This window comes from Buteo buteo, chromosome 30 (genome assembly GCF_964188355.1).
Source record: "Buteo buteo chromosome 30, bButBut1.hap1.1, whole genome shotgun sequence".
In the NCBI taxonomy this organism is placed as follows: domain Eukaryota; kingdom Metazoa; phylum Chordata; class Aves; order Accipitriformes; family Accipitridae; genus Buteo; species Buteo buteo.
In genome coordinates, this window is record NC_134200.1 from 3,695,659 (window position 1) to 3,714,119 (window position 18,461).

An 18,461-nucleotide genomic window follows, 5' to 3' on the forward strand; every position below is an offset into this window, starting at 1 on the left:
TAGAGAATTGTATAAGAATGATCAGCTAGGCTCAATAAACTGGCGACTTTAATCATCGTATTGGTGTTCTATCGTCCGGGCCCCGCATGGAATAACCCTAAACCCTACATATGACTCTATAAAGGAGGTGCTTGTCTCGTGGGGTTGGTATTTGAATGAGCCGTTGGTCCTGCTGTTGGTACCCAAGCTGATGACAGGTTTGCAGGAGATGGGGGATATCCTGGAGGGGGAACAGTGTACCCAGCAGACGGAGGCTGACCAGGTGGAAACTAAGGAGGAAACGGTCTTGGTGGTAGCCCCGGTGGAAGAGGAAGCGCATGGGGTGCTGGAGGATACACGGAAGGTGGAGGCACAGGCACAAAGACTGGTGTTGATGCTGGCAGTGTTGGGGCCCGAGTCCTTTGGGTACGTTCACTGTTCGGGCGGCCTCAATTTGAGCTTCTAAAGAAACCCCCACACATGTGTCACGGCTTGTTACTCTCTCTCCCCTCATTTTAAAGAGGAAAGCCAATGAAGCGGGAGCGTGGTGGCAAGCACTTCTTGTTCTCAACCGAAGCCTTTTTCTCCCTGCTCTCTGTTCATTTGAGACTACACTCATTTCTTGACCCTCCTACTAGCCTTCCACATCCTCACCCCCAACACTTCCCTCAGTCTGCTCTCCTCAGACTCAGCTTTGCGACTGTGGATGGAGGCTGCCCAGGCTTAAAAGAGACTCCCGTCTCGCACGTGCCAATACTTCACACTTCTGATCTGCAAAGTACTGCACGGATAGTAACTCATCTTCTCCCAAACTTCTTTTATCTTCTTCCACGTACGCTTCCTACGCTGTTGCCTCACCATGCTGTATTTGGCCTGCTCTTGTCCCCGACTTGTTATTCTCCTGCTTACTCAATTGGAGATTTTAGACAATCTGTGGGATGGATCCTGGGGTTTGTTTTGATTTATCTTAAGATTTTATAAACGCAGGGCACCCTTACAATCTATCTATCTATAACACATATATGCCAAAAGGAAGGAGTGACCTGACCTGACCCTGCAATCACAGATAAAACAGACTCCTCTCTCGCCAACTGAGAGAAAGCAGCTTGGCTATTTGGGCTGACTACATTGAAGACATTCAAAATGGTCATAACAGAACAGTGTTGACTTTTCCAAGAATTTGCTCAATCAGCATCAACTAAGTTGTTAGAAAAAAAGAACGTTGGAGGCTGACTCCTACTGGGAAATCAATTTCTACAGCCCTGTTCAGCCAGTAACCACAAGGGTGGCTTTCCACCTGATCCTTTAATTGTATTTAATTTTGATAGGTAATTCTGGTTTCCTCAAAAAGACTTCCTTTGTCAGAGTCCTCTTCTCAATCAGGTACTGGAGGTTTATTTTAAATAATTTCACTGCAAGCACAGGTCCCCTTTGTTAAAGCCAGTTCAAATTAGGCCATTGAAAAATTAACGACCACTTGTATTCTCCACAACTATCTGTGCATACTTACTTCATTATGAATCAGCCGTTGCAGAAGTTAAGTGCTACGGCCTCGTTTAACAGCTTACAAGTAGTAATACGTTGAATTTCTGTAGCATACTTACAGTTCCCAGCCTGCTCTGCCACCCGCTGAGCCAATTGTACTGCCTCTCCCCGGATGACCTTTTGGAGTGGAGAGAGGAAAAAGCAAAAAATCCCATTCAGTTTATCTGAAGATAATTTTTTGAAAGGAATTCTGAAGTTACAGTTCCTTACCAGTGGTGGGTATTGACTGTCCTTGGGGGCCCAGACGACTTGCTAACGCTGCTTGTCTTCGCACAGGAACCCGACAGCCCTTGTGAATAAACGCAGACAGTTGGAAAAGAAGCCCTACTACAATACAAGAATCACTGCATACGTTGAAATAAAGCTTACCTTCTCTTCCAACAAACTGCTGATTGACAGAGAGGAAGATGTAGATGGTTCAGCGGCACTCACCAGAACAGCGGGAGGTGTAACAGTCATGAGGGGTGGTGGAGGCGGTGGCGGCTGCTGCTGCTGCTGTTGCTGCTGCCGAATCTGCTGATGGAGCCTTTTTGTGTAGCCAGTTCCACTTTTGAAGTTGTTCACAGCCTAGAGGCAGAAAAGCATTTACAAGAAGGTACGATGAAACTTCAGCAGATATACAAACAAAAGCCTTCACAGGGGAAAATTACTCGTGTATTCCTGTAAATGCCATCAATCCTAAAAGAAACCAACATACAGATGTATGAACACGTCACATTGAACACTGATACTAATGACTGGTAGCTCAGAGGACCTGAATTTAAAGTACTTCAGCGTTAACGCCAAATGTGAAAGCGAGGCAATCGTGTTCAGTAAGAGCGGGACCTGAACTTGCCAGATCGTCTCTAAAGAGTCGTAAGCTTCTGTGACAGCAACAAATAGTGTATTTGAAAAGTCAATTTAGCCTTATTCAATTACGCCTTGCTTAAGGAGATGTAAATTAATATTTTCTTCCCGTTCCGCTTTTTACAAATAGCCTTTTCTGACAAGCACTTTATGTAAAACTCGTTACCTGGCGTAGGCACTTGTTGGGAATTAAAGCATCAGGTGAAATATCTGTCTCCTGACACGTTGGGCATATATGGTCCTCAGATTCCACTAATGCTGTTCTAATACCTGTGTAGAATTAGAATAATCAAAATAGTATTTAGCCAAACTAAGGAAGTTTTGGGGGTTCTCACCAATCATAAAGACATGTATATGATTAATGGGTGAATATGGTCTTGAACTGAGAGCATGAAGCTATAAATGTTCAATAGTGTAAAAAATTTCTAGTATGCAGCAAATAACTATACAGTTTTGTATTTCACCATTGGAACATCTGAAGATGTAGCGTAGGCTGTGTCTTGATGTTGCAGCTGGTCTTTTCCCCCACTATCTAGTACAGCGACAAGTCCCCAACCTCAAGGTTAATGAACAAAACGCATTTCAAAAAAAAACATTAGCAGGTTCAAAAAACCACTAGGAGGTTCGAGTTCTGAAGGTTTTAACCAACTCTCCCGTGGAGAAGAATGTGGATTAAATGCCCAACTATCCGTTTGTTGCAGACCACTGTAAGTCACCAGAGTTGGCTATATAATCTTGTATGAGACAAAGGGCTGTGGACAAACTAAAAGCATTCAGGATCTAATACTGTAATCCCCTGCACAATTAGCCACTCTCCTCATACTCGTCCTTCCGCTTGTAAAGAAGACTTAACTAGGTACCTAAAAAGGGGAAAAGGCTTCCTGGCTTTTTTCACCCTTGATACCAGAAGAGCCCTTTCCTGTTCAGGGTATACTTCAGCATAAAATAGAACTGGTAACCAAGTAATTTTGTTCCCTCCTCTTTCTGCTTTCAGAAAATCAGGTGTGATGTTTAGAATTAACAAACATGGGAGTAACACTTACATTTGTCACAATAACTGTTGCCACAGCAGGGAATAACAGCTGCATCAGTCATTATGTCCTTACAGATGAGACATGACAACTCGTCTGGAAGAGGAGCATCTGAGGTGGAGGAAGAGGAGGAGGAGGAGGAGGAGGAGGAAGAAGAGGATGGCTCCTCTGGTAAGAAGGGAGGCTTCTCCATCCTTCCTCTAGCATAAGCTTCCCTGGAGGAGGGGTGGGGAAGGAAAAAGAAACGAGTTAAAGATGGGTAGAGGACAACTTTTCCAAGCTTTGCATTTTCTCAAAGCAAGAGAAGAGATGGAATTCTTCTCGCTCCACATTAGCCTCCTAAAAGGCAGGCGCCTAGTTTAAACTACTTTTCTATAGCCACAACACTAGAAGAGGGAGGGAGGAACAATCTTTCTTCTGCAGGACTCTCCCATTCATTGGATCAACTAAGAAAGAAGCTCAGACTAGAAAAATAATCTTTTCACAGCTAGAAAGCAGGTGAAATGAATCCCACCTCTCCTTTGCCAGAGGATGCATGTAAATTGCAGGCTCAGGATAACGTTAGTCTCCGAGCAATTACATTTTATAAAAGCAAGAAGTCTATGTTACAGCTTCTACAAAAGGAGATCCATGACGGAAAACCAGAAGTGCTACCATGGTCATTTTAAAACAGCCACTCCTGTCAGCACACGGCAGTATTTTCTCACTGTATAGCAACAGGAAAACGTCAGTCTGTTTCACACATGGGATTTCAGACAAGTCAGAGGGGGAGGAAATCTCACTCCAACAGCCATCTGTTAAACTTGGCAAGAAGCCTTTGAAACAGAAAACAGAAGCAAAATGAGCTTTCAAAGAGAGCAAATCCACTGTAAACGCTACTGAAATGTTTTGCAGAAACACAGGTTCTTGGCATACCACAACTTGAACCAAATTCCAGGGACACGAACAGTAGGACCACCCTCTTCTAACATTAGAAAGCACCACAGATTTTCAGGTTAAGATACAATGACAGTGCTTCCTCCCCTGTAACAACAGATGCTGGCCAACTCGGTTGCATTGCCACTCAGATATTTATGTGTGGTTTCTCTCGTTCACCTTTTGGTCAGTCCACTTAATTCCACACTTATGCTTTCATAGTTGGTATTGCATAGTTTCCAGTCTTTGTCAGCATAGCACCCTTTGTATCGGGTACCTCCAGCACAGAACTCCTTGGAATTCCTGTGCTCTTTTTCATTCTGGCAACAGACTCAAAATTGGTGTCCTCTTCAGAAAAGAAATGCAGACGTACCTCAAGACCCACACTTAAAATGACTTTCTAGTGATTATTTTAAGCAGCAAAAGCCTTTAACCCTCTCCTTTTACCTAGCGTAAGGGATGCTCAACTGAAATACTTATTCTCCTAAACAAATATAGCCAGGATGTTCCAAAGGCTTGAGCAGGGTTTTTCAACTCAAGCGACATTCTTTGGCTTAACTTCAGGTTCCTTAAGGGTGACATATCCCTTAGCTCACCATCCACTCAGAGAAGAGACACAAACCAGCTGCTCCTCCTCCACAGCACGGTTCAGAGACACTAATTCGGTGCTCTGAATCACTCACTGCAGATACCTACGTTCACTGTCTATACACGTGAAGGTTGAACTCGGACCTCACGCATATACCTTCAGTGACTACGGTTAAATGGCATCAATACTCAACCAGGGACTTAGTGCAATTAAAACACGCAAATATTCAATAGATGGGGCAGAGAGAAATGTCTTGCGTTTGTACAAAATAATAAAAACTGTGAACTGCCATTAAAAAGAGTGGAAAACAGAAACATTCCCACTAATACTGAAAGATATAAAAACATGCATGAAAGTTCACCCAGAAAGACCTATGGATGTACTGAATGTCTACGACCTAGGAAAAAGAAAAGTTCACACTTATAATTCCAGCTTCCCCTGGAATTTTGAAGGCCTCCGCAACATTGCCATACAACCTCTGCATTTCACCCCAACAGAAACAATTCTTAATATGAGTATTCATGTATTTGTTACGTAACTGCCAAGGTAAAACAATTAAAAACTAAGTAACACCACAAGTCCCCCACAATCGTACCCCATTTGTCGGGCGGTTCTTTGTAAAGTGGCCACGTTTTCCGCAACGAAAGCAAGTAGATGATGGCGGAGGCGGACCCAAGGGTTTCTTCAGGTAACTAAATGGTCTGGGGGAAAAAACCAAAAAGGTAGGCATGTGTCTCTCTTGTTAAAACAAACATCTCTGCAATTTTTCCACAATCTGCAAAGATCAGATTGGACACAATCAACACTTACTTGACTGGATCGTATTCACAGCAGGACCCTATCTTCAAAGCTTCTATTTCACCTTCTTCGGAAGCACTGGCTTCAGCCACACTGCCAGTCTGTTTAACAGGCAATTATTTGACACGCACATTAGAAACACATTTAAGCCCACACAGCCAAAGACAACACCGCTCACCCGATCCTGCAAAGAGCAGCACAACGCTAGCTGAGGTCGCATGAAAACAGTGGCTTACATAAAATACAGCTGTCCTGAAGATGTTCTGGGGAGTCCTTACGTCACTACAGGGTGTATATGTGCCTGCTAACCTACTTGCAAAGAGCATTCTAGGGCACTCAAAACCTTAGGCTCTCTTTGGGCCTCACATAAAGACTTGTGTAACCAATCCAATTTTCTTCCAAGCAGGCTCAGGCCATGTCCACCAAAAATTACCCTGTCCAGTATTTTTAAGCTGCTTTTTAAGCTCCAGACTAGCTGAACGAGAAGGCATCCACTGTACATTTAATTGAGACAGATGTACGCAAGGATCATTATTTACATTTTGCAGCATTAAAAGGAGACACACTTAAAGAGTTGGGGAAGCTGCTTCTGCTTGCGGAAATTCAGCTTCTGACACAGAAGCATCATTCAACCTTCAGGCGCACAATCTCTCTTAAATCCTTCACAGAGCTGATGGGGATAGGCACACCTTGCATCCCTGAATACCTGGGTCTGGGAAAAGGCCTTGTCAGAGCATGCCTTCACAGCCTTAAAAAGGATGAGACATCCAGCAACCATCCTTACCACGTGTATTCTAAGATACAAAGAAATACTGGCAACACTCTTTATCATGGGGACGAGGAATACAGCTGGAAAACTACTGTAAAAAGAAGCATGGAACAGCAACACACGATTCTGGCTGCTATGTGTGTTACTTCATGAAAAATGACATGAAATAAAAACTGATGGCTGGTGGGAGTTGTGCATTGTAACATGTAGCTGGGGTAGGTTCAGAATACTTTAACCAGGGAATCCGAAAGCTATTTGAAACGTTGGCATAAATAATTCAGAACGTAATTCAAGAGCAGAGCACAAAAAAAAATCTCCTAAGGGAAGACGCATAACGGCCTCTTCCATACGCACGGTATCTCTTTCTGTGGAGGTGAAGCAGGCTGAAAACCACAGAAGACGGCCAGGAAGAGCAGAAAATTTGCTGCAGTAAATACACCAATTGCAAAGCATGTTCTAGCTTGACCTCACACCTATTTTAAAACAAATACTTAAGTGTGTCCAGCGTGTACAGCGTCGGTTTCTCTTTATTGGCTCATATTCCACACTGGAGTAGCAGAGGAGAGAAAAACACCTGCTTGAATATACAAAAATAAATTTTTTGCACGACAGATCACAGCTATTGCCATCTTCCATACCTGCCTCAACTCTGACCTCTAAACCCCAGTGCCCTTCTTACACCAGGAACTCAGCCATCTTTTCCAGATGCAGGAGCACGTCCCCACAATCCCCAGGAGACCTGCATCTCTATCAAAAGGCACTTGGAGCTAAAAGATGAATTGGCTGGCACAGGTCTCACCCTGCCCAGCAGCCCAGCAGCTTGGAGATTTGGGTTCACAAATACAACACACTTTAAAGCCAAAACACTCTCTCTAGCTGCTACTTTGCTTATTCTTCTTTGAAAGACATACTTGGCAATTTGAACATCTTTTCCACATCAATTCAACCAGATTTGTTTACATTCAAACTTTAAATCAAAAATATATAAAAATCCAAACTAAAAAAATTGCACCGTGCTCATAGTTTTTACCTAACTTTTTAAGCATCTTTTGCTCAAAATACTTCTATTTTGATTACAATCCAGTATTATTTCTCGGGAGTTACAGAGCACTTTTTTCACTTGAGTGCACTTTAGTTAGCTTATCTCCTAAAAGTACTTCATTCCTGATGACTAACAAAACTCACAGTGCAAAATGAGATGCAGCATCTCCCTGTGCAATGCTAGGCGCCTTGGGCAGTGGTCCTCAGAAACAGGACAAACAGAGAGTGCCTAAGCTTATCAGGGATGAAGCAAAGAGGAAAAGGCATCTAATTAGACCTACTCGAACATCCAAGCACGATCTTCAGACACAAACTTTCTTCCGCAACCAAATGTCTAAGACTGACTTTCCTTTCTGTTAAAATCAATCAATCAATCAATGAGACAGAGACTGTACTTGGCTTCAATAAGGGCTAACAGCAGAGTTGCCAGAGACCTGATGACGAACACAGGAGACTGGGGTGTGATTCATCTGACTAAACGTGGATGTCTCTAATGTAGACGCTCATGGCCGAGCCAAACTTGGTCCCATTTTTAGGCAACACAGAGTTAAGTCCGTATAACCAGTGAGTTCAAGGGACCGTTTATCTTATCCTAAATAAAGACGTATATATTTGGTCAGAAAGACCGCCCATTAGATTCACTGATTTTATTCACTATATCTCCTTTAAAATAAAACAGGACCTCATGCCAGTTGTGCAGGCAGAGACAACTACAACTGCATTACAGATACACAGTTGAGGTCAGACAAATCACAGTCCACCTCTGCTCCATCCAGGTTGGCTCAAGACTGGGAATTTACATCGCCCTCACCTCCAAAACAGCTCCCGTAACCCCCAGAAGAAGGGAAATGGCAAATTCGCCTGGTAAAGCTCTTCCTATGAGCAACGACACCAGTCACTGGACCAGAGACAGAGAGCCAGTCCCCACCCACAGCCCACAGCTCCTGAAGGTCACCTAAGGAGATCAGCAGGTTCCAACTTTACCTCTTCTCAAGCCCAAATGCCGAGGGATTTATGCCAGAGAGAGCAGCTCCAACGGAATCTTCTGGCTGCGCTGGGTCCGTTGACCCAACTGGAAGGGACCATTCAAAAACTGCCACAGGGACCCCAACATTCCAAAGCATGTGGGGGGGGGGGGGCGGGGCTATGCAAATGACGGAGCCCCCAACAGCTGCTTCCACCCCACTGCCACCCACCAGACCTCACAGCACCGACTGCTACAACACACCAAACCTTCGCGGGGTGATGCCCCTCCACGCTCAACTCGAGGACGCAAGCTTTGAGGGTGGCATGGGCTTGAACCCGGACATGGCATCCTTGCTCCTGGAGGGCAAGATGGGCATGTTCACCTCCCTCCGAAAGAGGGAAAAATAACATCAGAAACTCTCAACCGGACACAACAAGAGCTTGAACTCATTGAAACCCGACACAGAAGATGTCTCTATGAACTACTTTTTAAACCTACTTTTTAACAACCAAAACACTTTAGTACGCTTTAGTGGTACGCTTCAGACAACCATGATTAATTGCAAGAAATCACACGAGATCATCTGAACGCCACTTTGAAGGCTGTTTAATGTTTAAGCAAGTTGGGAAGAGATTTTGTCAGCCAGGAGTCCATCAGTTAGCACTTGCATCTTCAAGGGAACCAAGTTTTGTAACACAAGACGGGTATTTTTATCCCTAAACCCATTTACTCTCAGCAGGGGAAGGTAATTCACTGTATACTAGCACTCAGCCGTTCACACACACTTCCCCACTTTTACAAAAAAAAAACCCCAACATGTTGCACTAAGCAGTATTTCAGATGGAAGGCAAATGTAGGTAATCCCTCCCGAAATAGAGGCAGCTCAAAGCAATTGCCCTCCTGTCCCACAGGGAGCATCCCAACAGAAGACTGAGCTCCCCAACAGGTCTTGCGTGACTGCAATCCCTCCCCAGGAAGCCCAAAGAGAAATAGGATGCTCTTGAAAGATCCCAGCCCTCAGCACTTGAATGGTTTCAGAGCAAAAATCTGGACGAGAACAGCAGCCCCATTTGAGGCTCAGCAAAGCACAGCCTGGGAAAACCAAAGCCAGGAGATGAACTCGCAGCTTTTACAGAAGGCCTCTGCACAGCAGAAGCATCCTCACTTCCAACACCCTGGATTTTTCCCCTCCATCTCCAGCACTGCCTCCCATCTCCCCGTGCTCTCCTCTCGCCCAGGCACCTTTCCCACCCATTCCGTGACCTCCCAACGCCTCTGTCTTTCTCTGTGTTTGTGTGGCAGATGGTACCTCGGAAACATCGTCCCAGACGCGTCACCTGCATCTCCTGCTCTTCTTCCTCTGCTGTCACATGACTGCTCCAGCTGCCTGAGGCACTTTTGGACCTCCAAAGCCCTTTCAGCCTGCCTCCCTTCTGCTGTTAAATCCTGCTCCTGCAAGAGAAGTGACAGCCACTTGCTCTCCCCTCTCTGGCATCTTACCTGCTTCTTCCTGAGCTGGTGGGAACTGTCGCCATCAGCCCCGGCTGCACTCCACTCCAAGTCTTCTCCTGGCACGGGCGCAGCTCTGGGTGTGCTTGGTGCGTACCGTGCTTCCTGAAGGAGAACAGCAACAATCAAAGCGACTCCTGGGCAGTGTCCTGCTGGGAGAGCCGATCTGAAGGCAAGTTTGCTGCAGGTCCTGAGGCCGGCTGGTCCAGGGCTGCTCCCTGTCCCCCAGCTCGGCCACAGGTCCCACGTCTGGCTCCTTCCATTCCAACAGGATTTTGGAAAGCCCGCTCCCAGCTGTGAGCGCCAGCCCACGGGCACGGGGCACAAACAGCCCCCTCCCCCGAGGGCCCCAGCCCCCAACTGGCCTCTGTCCCCAAACCGCTAAAACTTCCAAACAGGCTCTCCCTCCAACTACCTGCCGTTTTAAGAAAACAAACTGTATGCTCCCAGACTCAGTAGGCTGACTAAGACTCTCAGAGGGTGATTTGGGATTCAATTCCAGAACAAAACAATATCCATTACAGAATCTCAGCCACCACCTCCATCATCGTCATCGCTGACCCACAAAAGCTGCCTTGTAAAAAATCTTACAGCTGATTAAAATTACCCTCTCCTCCCCAAATCTTTGTCCTTCTCATACCCTCAGCCTACTGCAGTAATAATCACATCACTATTCTGTAATTACCACCAATCTGAAACCCCTCCGACACATCATTCCCTGATGTGACTGACAGTACTGTTGAAAAGGGAGAACCATCACTAACCACGCACCCACCTGTTAGTCGTCCTGTCTCTGTGACCGACCACATCTACATGGCTATCTCTGCCTGACAGGAGGTGACCGGCCTGAGAAAAAAGAGAAAAAAAACCAAAAACCTTACATTGTCTTGGCTCTAGCGTAAGCAAGGAATTTATGATAGTGATACAAACAAGTTTAAGAGAAAGCAGGATAGCGGAAGAAGCAGAAAATATGATATGTCTCACCCACCTCTAATTTCAGAGGAAGTTCCAGGGGAGGGTTTTTTTCTCTGTCTGTGGCGTCTTCTTACCACTGCACAGCCCAAGTGAGAAAACACACACCTGTGTTTTATGTAGAACTGTAAACTACAAGAGTAGAACTAGCCAGTCTACGTAACTGGACTTCTTTCCAGGACACATCGGTCACTCCTTTTACATTTCAGTGGAGAGCTTTGCGTTAAAAATCCCTAAATTCTGATACGAAAATAGCAAAACGTCACCTGTAAATCTTTGAAAGGAACAAAACATTGAAGGAAAACTGTTCATATAAACTGTAAATGACACTTTTTTTCCCTAGCTGACCAGGCCTGTCAACTATTGGCAGGAACACGAGCACCCTCACACCCATCCGTAATCCAAAGATCCTTACATGTCTCCCTGAAAGGGGACTGAAACTGCTTCTTCTACATTTACACTGATGAAAGTTATACCTTACGGTCGAGGCCGACAACATAACTGACAGTACAGCACGGAACCAACAGAATGAACATTGAACAAAGGCAAACAAAACAAAGCCATAAAAAACGGGGATGCTTTGGTGCTCAAAAAGCCCCTCCTCGTGCAAAATCAGAAGCAAGAGAGAGCCTAACCCTATCAAGTATTTTACTATTCTCTATAGAAATAGCCACCAGAAAATACAGCCGTTTTCATAACAAAGCTGCCAGCTAAATTAGATGCCCTCATTTAAGGGCAACCACTTCTGGCAGCTCTTGGAGGGGTGGGACCAGAAGAAATCCGGGCAGTTTCACGGATTAATTTTACTTCTCCATTCTTCAAAACTGTTCCCCATCTGCAGGAATGACCGGGACACCACTTCAGGGAGCAAGGCAAGAAATACTTCACTCCAACATACAGTTTTAAACCACGCCCTCGCCCACTCTCCCCAGCTCTTCTAAGAAGCCCGAATTCACCATCTGACCTAGGGCAGAGACACACACAAGAGCCACCAGCACAACCAAGTCAGACGTGCTTGGAATTCAGGCATCCTCTTTTCATGGCGCTTGCTACCCGCCCAACAGCAGCAACCCTCCAACCAAAATTTCGAACCACGTACACAGCTTTCCAACAAACAAATGTGGGGAGAGGATGTTTCTAACGTGAATGGAGTAATTCCTGTTATTTGACACAGTCACCTTTTTATTCAACAGAAAACACTAGGGTATTAAAAGAGAATCAACCACGTCCTAGCTGTGAAACAGGAAAAAAACCCCAAACACCTGATATCCCATCCAATTAGTTTCTCACTTCAACAAGTACAGTACAAAGGAGAGTATGAAAATAGAACTCAACCCGTACAGCCTCAGGATGTCGCTCAACTAACAGGCACTGAGACAATCAGACACATAGCGCAAATGAGTTAAGCTGTGCTGAGCGCACTTCCAGGAACACCAATCCGATATCTCAAAGCATCTTAAGGAGCAGACTCTGAGAATTCGGTCCCTTAGAAAAAGAAAAAACACACACTTGCCCTGTGCAGTTACTTCTCGTTTTTAACTTTAGGAAATACATGCACAAATGAAACTACAGTATTTCAAAATTAGCCAGGAAGCAAACTGTTAGGGAATGGCACTAAACAAACAGCAGGCACTCTGGACAAAGCAGGAAAAACAAACGGGGGGGAATCAATTGGGCTAATTGAGCTGGCATGATTGAAGCAAGAGCCCCCTGACACACAAAGGTCTTTATATACCACAAAAACTTGAGGGCAGCAGCTGCTCTATCATGAAGAGGCAGCCCAGAGCTCATCCTGTGCAACCAGAAACATCCTGTTCTCTTCTGAATCTCTCTCCTCGTTCTAGTTTGGGTCAGAAAAGGGGACCCTAAGGTCTGACAGCCCCCAGACACAATCACCCTCACGGTTGCCCTTTCCCCCAAATGGAACCCCTTTCAGTTTATCACAACTCCTACCGCACCTGCTTCACTGGCAAAGGCACCTGCTGGCCAAATCACCGGACTGAGGCAAGCTGGGCAACGTTGCCGCGTGCCGCGATGGCTGAAGGCAGAAGCGAAGCCGTGGGGGATACCACGCTAGGCAGAGAGCCAGCGGAAGGCAGTGAGCAAAAAGGCTCTGCCTTCAATGCTGGAACTGAGGAAGTAGCTGCAGCAAGTTAAAAAGTGGCATTCAAAGACAAATCCCAGCACACCTGACATTCCAGCCTGCATTCAGGAACACAGTAGCATTCTCCCCTTGGTTTACAAGAACCACACCGTTAAGGACCAGTAGCATAGGTTCTTCAGCACTTGGAACAAGAATTCCACATGCAACACGTGCCAACAGAAATGCCTTGGCATAGACAGCAGCAGCTCGCGAGGGCCCATTTGCACCAAGGGGTAAGCAACCCAGGACAGCAACAATTAAACTGCTTACTGGGTAGGCAGGCAGAAGTCCTCCAGGTCCCACAAGATACTGGTTAGACAACAAGGGCGGTACACCTCGGGGCATCTTTGGAGGAGCTTGGCCTGGACAATCAAAACACAGACACATTAACAAGCCATTACAAAAGAAAAGCCTTCAGCATCCACACAAGATAGCTCACACCACTTCAAACTGCCTCCTAAGGGGCTGAAGTACCTCAGATTAAGAGTCTGGGAAGAACTTTAGGGGACCACCCACCCTGCAAGCCCTCACACTTGGCCCTGCTGTCAAGTTCCATTACACATACTGCATCCACACCAGAAAAGGAAAATAGCACACAAATCTGCAAACTGTTTTTTGGTTTGGTTTGGTTTGGTTTTGGTTTTGGGGTTTTTTTTTGTTTATGAGAAGAGTGAGCTTTTGGATGTTTGAAGCAAATAAATACACACTGAAAATGAAGAGTCTCATTCATGGATTTAAAATTACAAAGCAACCATTCACTCACAGCACAGACTGGATTTGCTTTGAGATGAAGTCAAACAGAGTAAGACGCAGTACAAAAAGAAGTAGAAGCAAAAGGCACACTTCTCAAAGTTCAGAAATATTTGGATAACGTACAATTTAGTTGATCATTAAGGCACTCATGTTGGCTACCGTTAGATTTCAGACTTGCTTTCGCGTTTGGTTTCTTGGTTGCTCAAGGAACACTGTCATAGAACACTTCTGTAAGCTGGGGTCAAGGAAGCTGCAGTGAAAAAAACAAGGACTCAGCTAAAAAGTAACTTCACCACAAAAACAGACCTTGAAGAGAAAAGCAACGACCTGACCCAGAGAAAAAAAACTGAAGGAGATGGGATGCCTTCTCTGAACCAAGCTGAGATGAGAAAGGCTGAAGCCAAGTATTACGCAAAGAACAATGCACGTTGTGGTCAATTGTTTTACATCTTCCTAAGCTGCTGGTACTTCTTCAGCAGCTGTACACAGACAGCAGCTCTCACCTATAAAAGCTTACCTCATGCACTAGCACAGATACGTCTGGGTTTGACCTGCAATTACACCTCAGGAAGGGCAACTTCCTTTACGGATTCTGCTCATCAAGTAGCCCTCCTTCTCTACGCAACGGTTCACCTCAGCTAACCCAGAACTGGCAGAAAGTTCAGAGCACTTCCCACCCTCCAAAATGAGGGGAGTGGGGAGTTCCCTCAAGCTCTAAGTTTCAGCACATTTCATCTGGCATAAAAGCTTTGAAGTGTTTTACAAACACTGCTGCTCTTTCTTCAAGCATTTGAAGCAGACGAAGAATAGCAAACAGCCTTAACTGCTAGGCAATCTTTGAAATTTAACGCCTACAAACAGAGAAGCACCTTTGATGCTTTTCTGCATCAAGCAGCAGCTTCTGCACCTTCTGCAGAAGCAGCTGCTCTGCTTTCCAAAGATGAAAATACCCATCTAGGGACACAGCTCACCGCTCCTATTAAATAAAAGAGTAAGAGACTTAGTTTCTACAGCAGAGGTGTCCTTACAAACTCACACTCTCTACTAGGCAGGCTGCATACTCTGCATTGAACTCATCCCTAATCCTCTACGTGCTTATCAAGGTCAAGATTCATTTTATACTGACCTTGATAGAACGCAAGACAGCACAAAGGTGCCAGCTACTCAAAGAACTAATATAAGAGTAAATAACCAAAAATAACTTTCACAAGGATCAACTGTCACATTAAATTCAAAATCAAATTCCAGGATTAGCTTTTCGGGTTTTAAAAAAACAAACCACAAAATCTTACTGAGCTAACAATTCAGATATTCGATTTTTACATGAGACTGTTACGATTTTCTGTCACCCGCACTCTGACACCTCCTCCTTGTACAGAATACTAAACCCTGTCAGCACAGAAAGACAGTCAACTACTAAACGAATGCAACAGCATATTAGTACTGCTGCCTTTATCTAAGTAAGCAATACTTTAGAAAGTTACACTGATTATCCAACTAGTTACTAAAAAGTCAGTACCTCGCCTCTTCTATTACAGCCTTCTGCAGAAACTGCCATAGTATATTGGCAGATGCATAGACACACACTCACATTTACATACACCCACAGCCGTACTGAGAGCTGGACAAAACAAACTGAGTTTTCATTAATGAGTCTTTCAACAGGATTTCAGGAAACCAACATTGCTCGGCTGTATTCCAAAGTTATTAACTGATAACCCTCTTGAAATCAGTCTTCTTGTGTGGAATCCTTCCCTGTAACTCTTTCTGTTTGGAGATCCTCTCGTGGCAACACCTACTGGAAAGACAGGAATATTCTGTCTCATACTAGAAAAATCAAACCTAGACCAGGGCCCTACAAACAAAACAAAGGGAAGCACCGCACTAAGACCAAGAAGGGTTTCAATAGCCAAGGGAGTTCCAAGTCGTTTCAAAACAACCCCTATTTTAAACATATATATACACATATATATATACACACGTACGTATATATACGCATATACGCACACAAGCACAGACTAGGTAGTAGGATATTTTTGAAAGAATAGAAATTGTAGGGACGTGTATACGCATACACACAGATACGGACAGGAAAGGAAAACATGCTTGTAGTGGGGGGTGAGTACGCACCCACGTCTGTGTGTGTGTGTATATGTGTATGTATACGCACACTCCCCTACAGACAATTTTTTCTTTAACTAGTATCCCACTACCTTTTCATGAAAAAACCTGAAGTACAGAGACAACTCTTACCAACAAGAAACATCTCCAACACCGCTCATTGCTATCTATCAATGTACTCTAGTCTTAGAAAAACAACAGCTGCTTCAAGAATTCCGTAGCAATGACTCCCAGACACACAAAGTCCAAAACCAGAAGGCGGCTCACCCCACACACGCTTCGTTTCTCAGTCTTTCCCTGAGCAACTGCTGCCGCCTGCCCCCGTCGGCTCCGACACGGCGCGGCCCCCCCACACCACCGCTCCGTGCCTCCGACACGGACACCGCCGCCCCCCCGCAGGCGCCATCGCCCTCCTCGGGGCTTTCTCCGGGACCTGCCGGTCCATCGGTCCATCGCCCGGCCCCCGCTCACCTTCTCCCTCGGGGCAGGCTCAGCCGCAGCACTCTCCCCAGCACCCAAACATCTCGTTATTCTCATTCTCTGCACAGCCTATTTCCAAAATTGAAAACGTCCAGCTAGTTCTCCCACAAGGAAGGTGCCAGCACAGAACGCTGTTGCTGGCCCTCAACTTCTCTCTGCAGCCTGGTCGGAGGCCTAACACCACTGGGGATCTGCGCTTCCTTAGCGATCTAAACAGCTCATCGCTCTCATTCCCTGTACAGCCCGCTTCCAATATAGAAAACGTCCAGCTGGTTCGCCCACAAGGAAGGTGCCAGGACTGAAAGCTGTTCCTGGCCCTCACTGTCCCTTTGCAGCCTATTCACAAGCTCCGCAGCACTGGGGATCTGCGCTTGCTCGGTGAACTGAACATCTCGTTATTCTCGTTCTCTGCAAAACCTACTTCCAGAACTGGAAACAGCCAGCTAGTTCTCCCACAAGGAAGGTTCCAGACAAGAGAAGGCAAGAGGGGCTTAGGAGGAAGAGGTACCACGAGACAAAGGTCACCTTTGTCTCGGCAAGAGGAGGACGAGGAGGCAACACGAGGACACAGCAGGACACAGGAGGTAAAGCAGGAGGAGGCAAAAGGCGGTAGCAGGAAAAGGAGGAGGAGGAGGCAACAGAAAGCGAAAAAGGAGGAGACCACGGGATGCCAGATGAGGCAACAGGAGGCAAGCGGAGGACGAGGCAACAGACAGCCGCAGGAGAAGGAAAAAAAGGAGGCAAGAGGAGGACGTAGCAGGACACAAGAGACAAAAGAAGGAGGACGCAACGGGAGGCAAGACAAAGAGAGAAAGGAGGAGACAACAGGATGCAACAGAAGGCAACACTAACAAAGAGAGAAGGAGGAGGCAACAGGAAGACACAGCGGGAGGAGAAATAGTGGAGGCAAGAGGAGGACACAGCAGCATGCAGGAGGTAAAGGAAGAAGCAACAAGAATCAATAGGAGAAGGAGGAGGAGGCATCAGGGTGCCACCGGAAACAACAGGAGGCAAGAGGAGTAAGAAAAAGATGAGGCACCAGGGAACGCGGGAGGACACCAGGGGTAACCTAGGAGGAGGCAAAAGGGAGCAAAAGAGGAGGAGGCAACAGCATGCCATAAGATGCATGAAGAGGAAGCAGGATAAAACAGGTAATGGAGGAGGATGAGGAGGATGTAGGAATCGGTGGAGGCAACAGGAGAAATAGGAAGCAACGTGATGAGGGAGGAGGCAAAAAGGAGGCAAAAGGAAAAGGCGTCTTTGTCCTTCCCGGGCCTCCTCTTGCCTTTTATTGCTGCCTCCTCCTCAACTTGCTTCACGCTTCTGCTCTTGCCTCCTGCTGCCTCCTCTCTCCTCCTCCTTCTCCTCTTCCTCCTCCTTCGGCCTCACGTCGTGGTTTCAGCCCAGCCGGCAGCAAAGCACCACGCAGCCGCACGCTCACTCCTCCCTCCCCGTGGCCACGCTGGGAGGAGGAGAAAATACAAAGAAAGGCTCGTGGGTCGAGACAAGGACTGCCCCACTTACGGCCACGGGCAAAAGACAGGCTCAACTTGGGGAAGAAACAAAAGCCATTTGATTTACTGCCGATCCAATCAAAACAAGGCTAAGGAGAAGTAAAAGCCCCCCTCCGAACACCTTCCCCCCAGCCCTCCCTCCTTCCCGCCTCAACTCCACTCCCGGCTCTCTCTACCTCCTCCCCCCGGCGGCGCAGGGGAACAGGCGACGGGGGTTGGGGTCAGCTCACCACACCTCGTCTCTGCCGCTCCGTCCTCCTCAGGGGGGGAGGACTCCTCACTCGTCCCCTGCTCCACCGTGGGGTCCCTCCCATGGGAGACAGTCCTTCACCAACTGCTCCCACGGGAGTCCTTTCTGCGGGCTGCAGTTCCTCACGAACTTCCCTGGCGTGAGGCCTTTCCACGGGCCGGTCTTCAGTCACACACTGCTCCAGCGCGGGCTTTCCCACGCAGTCACGGCCATTTGGGGGGGCCTCCGCTCCCCCGCTC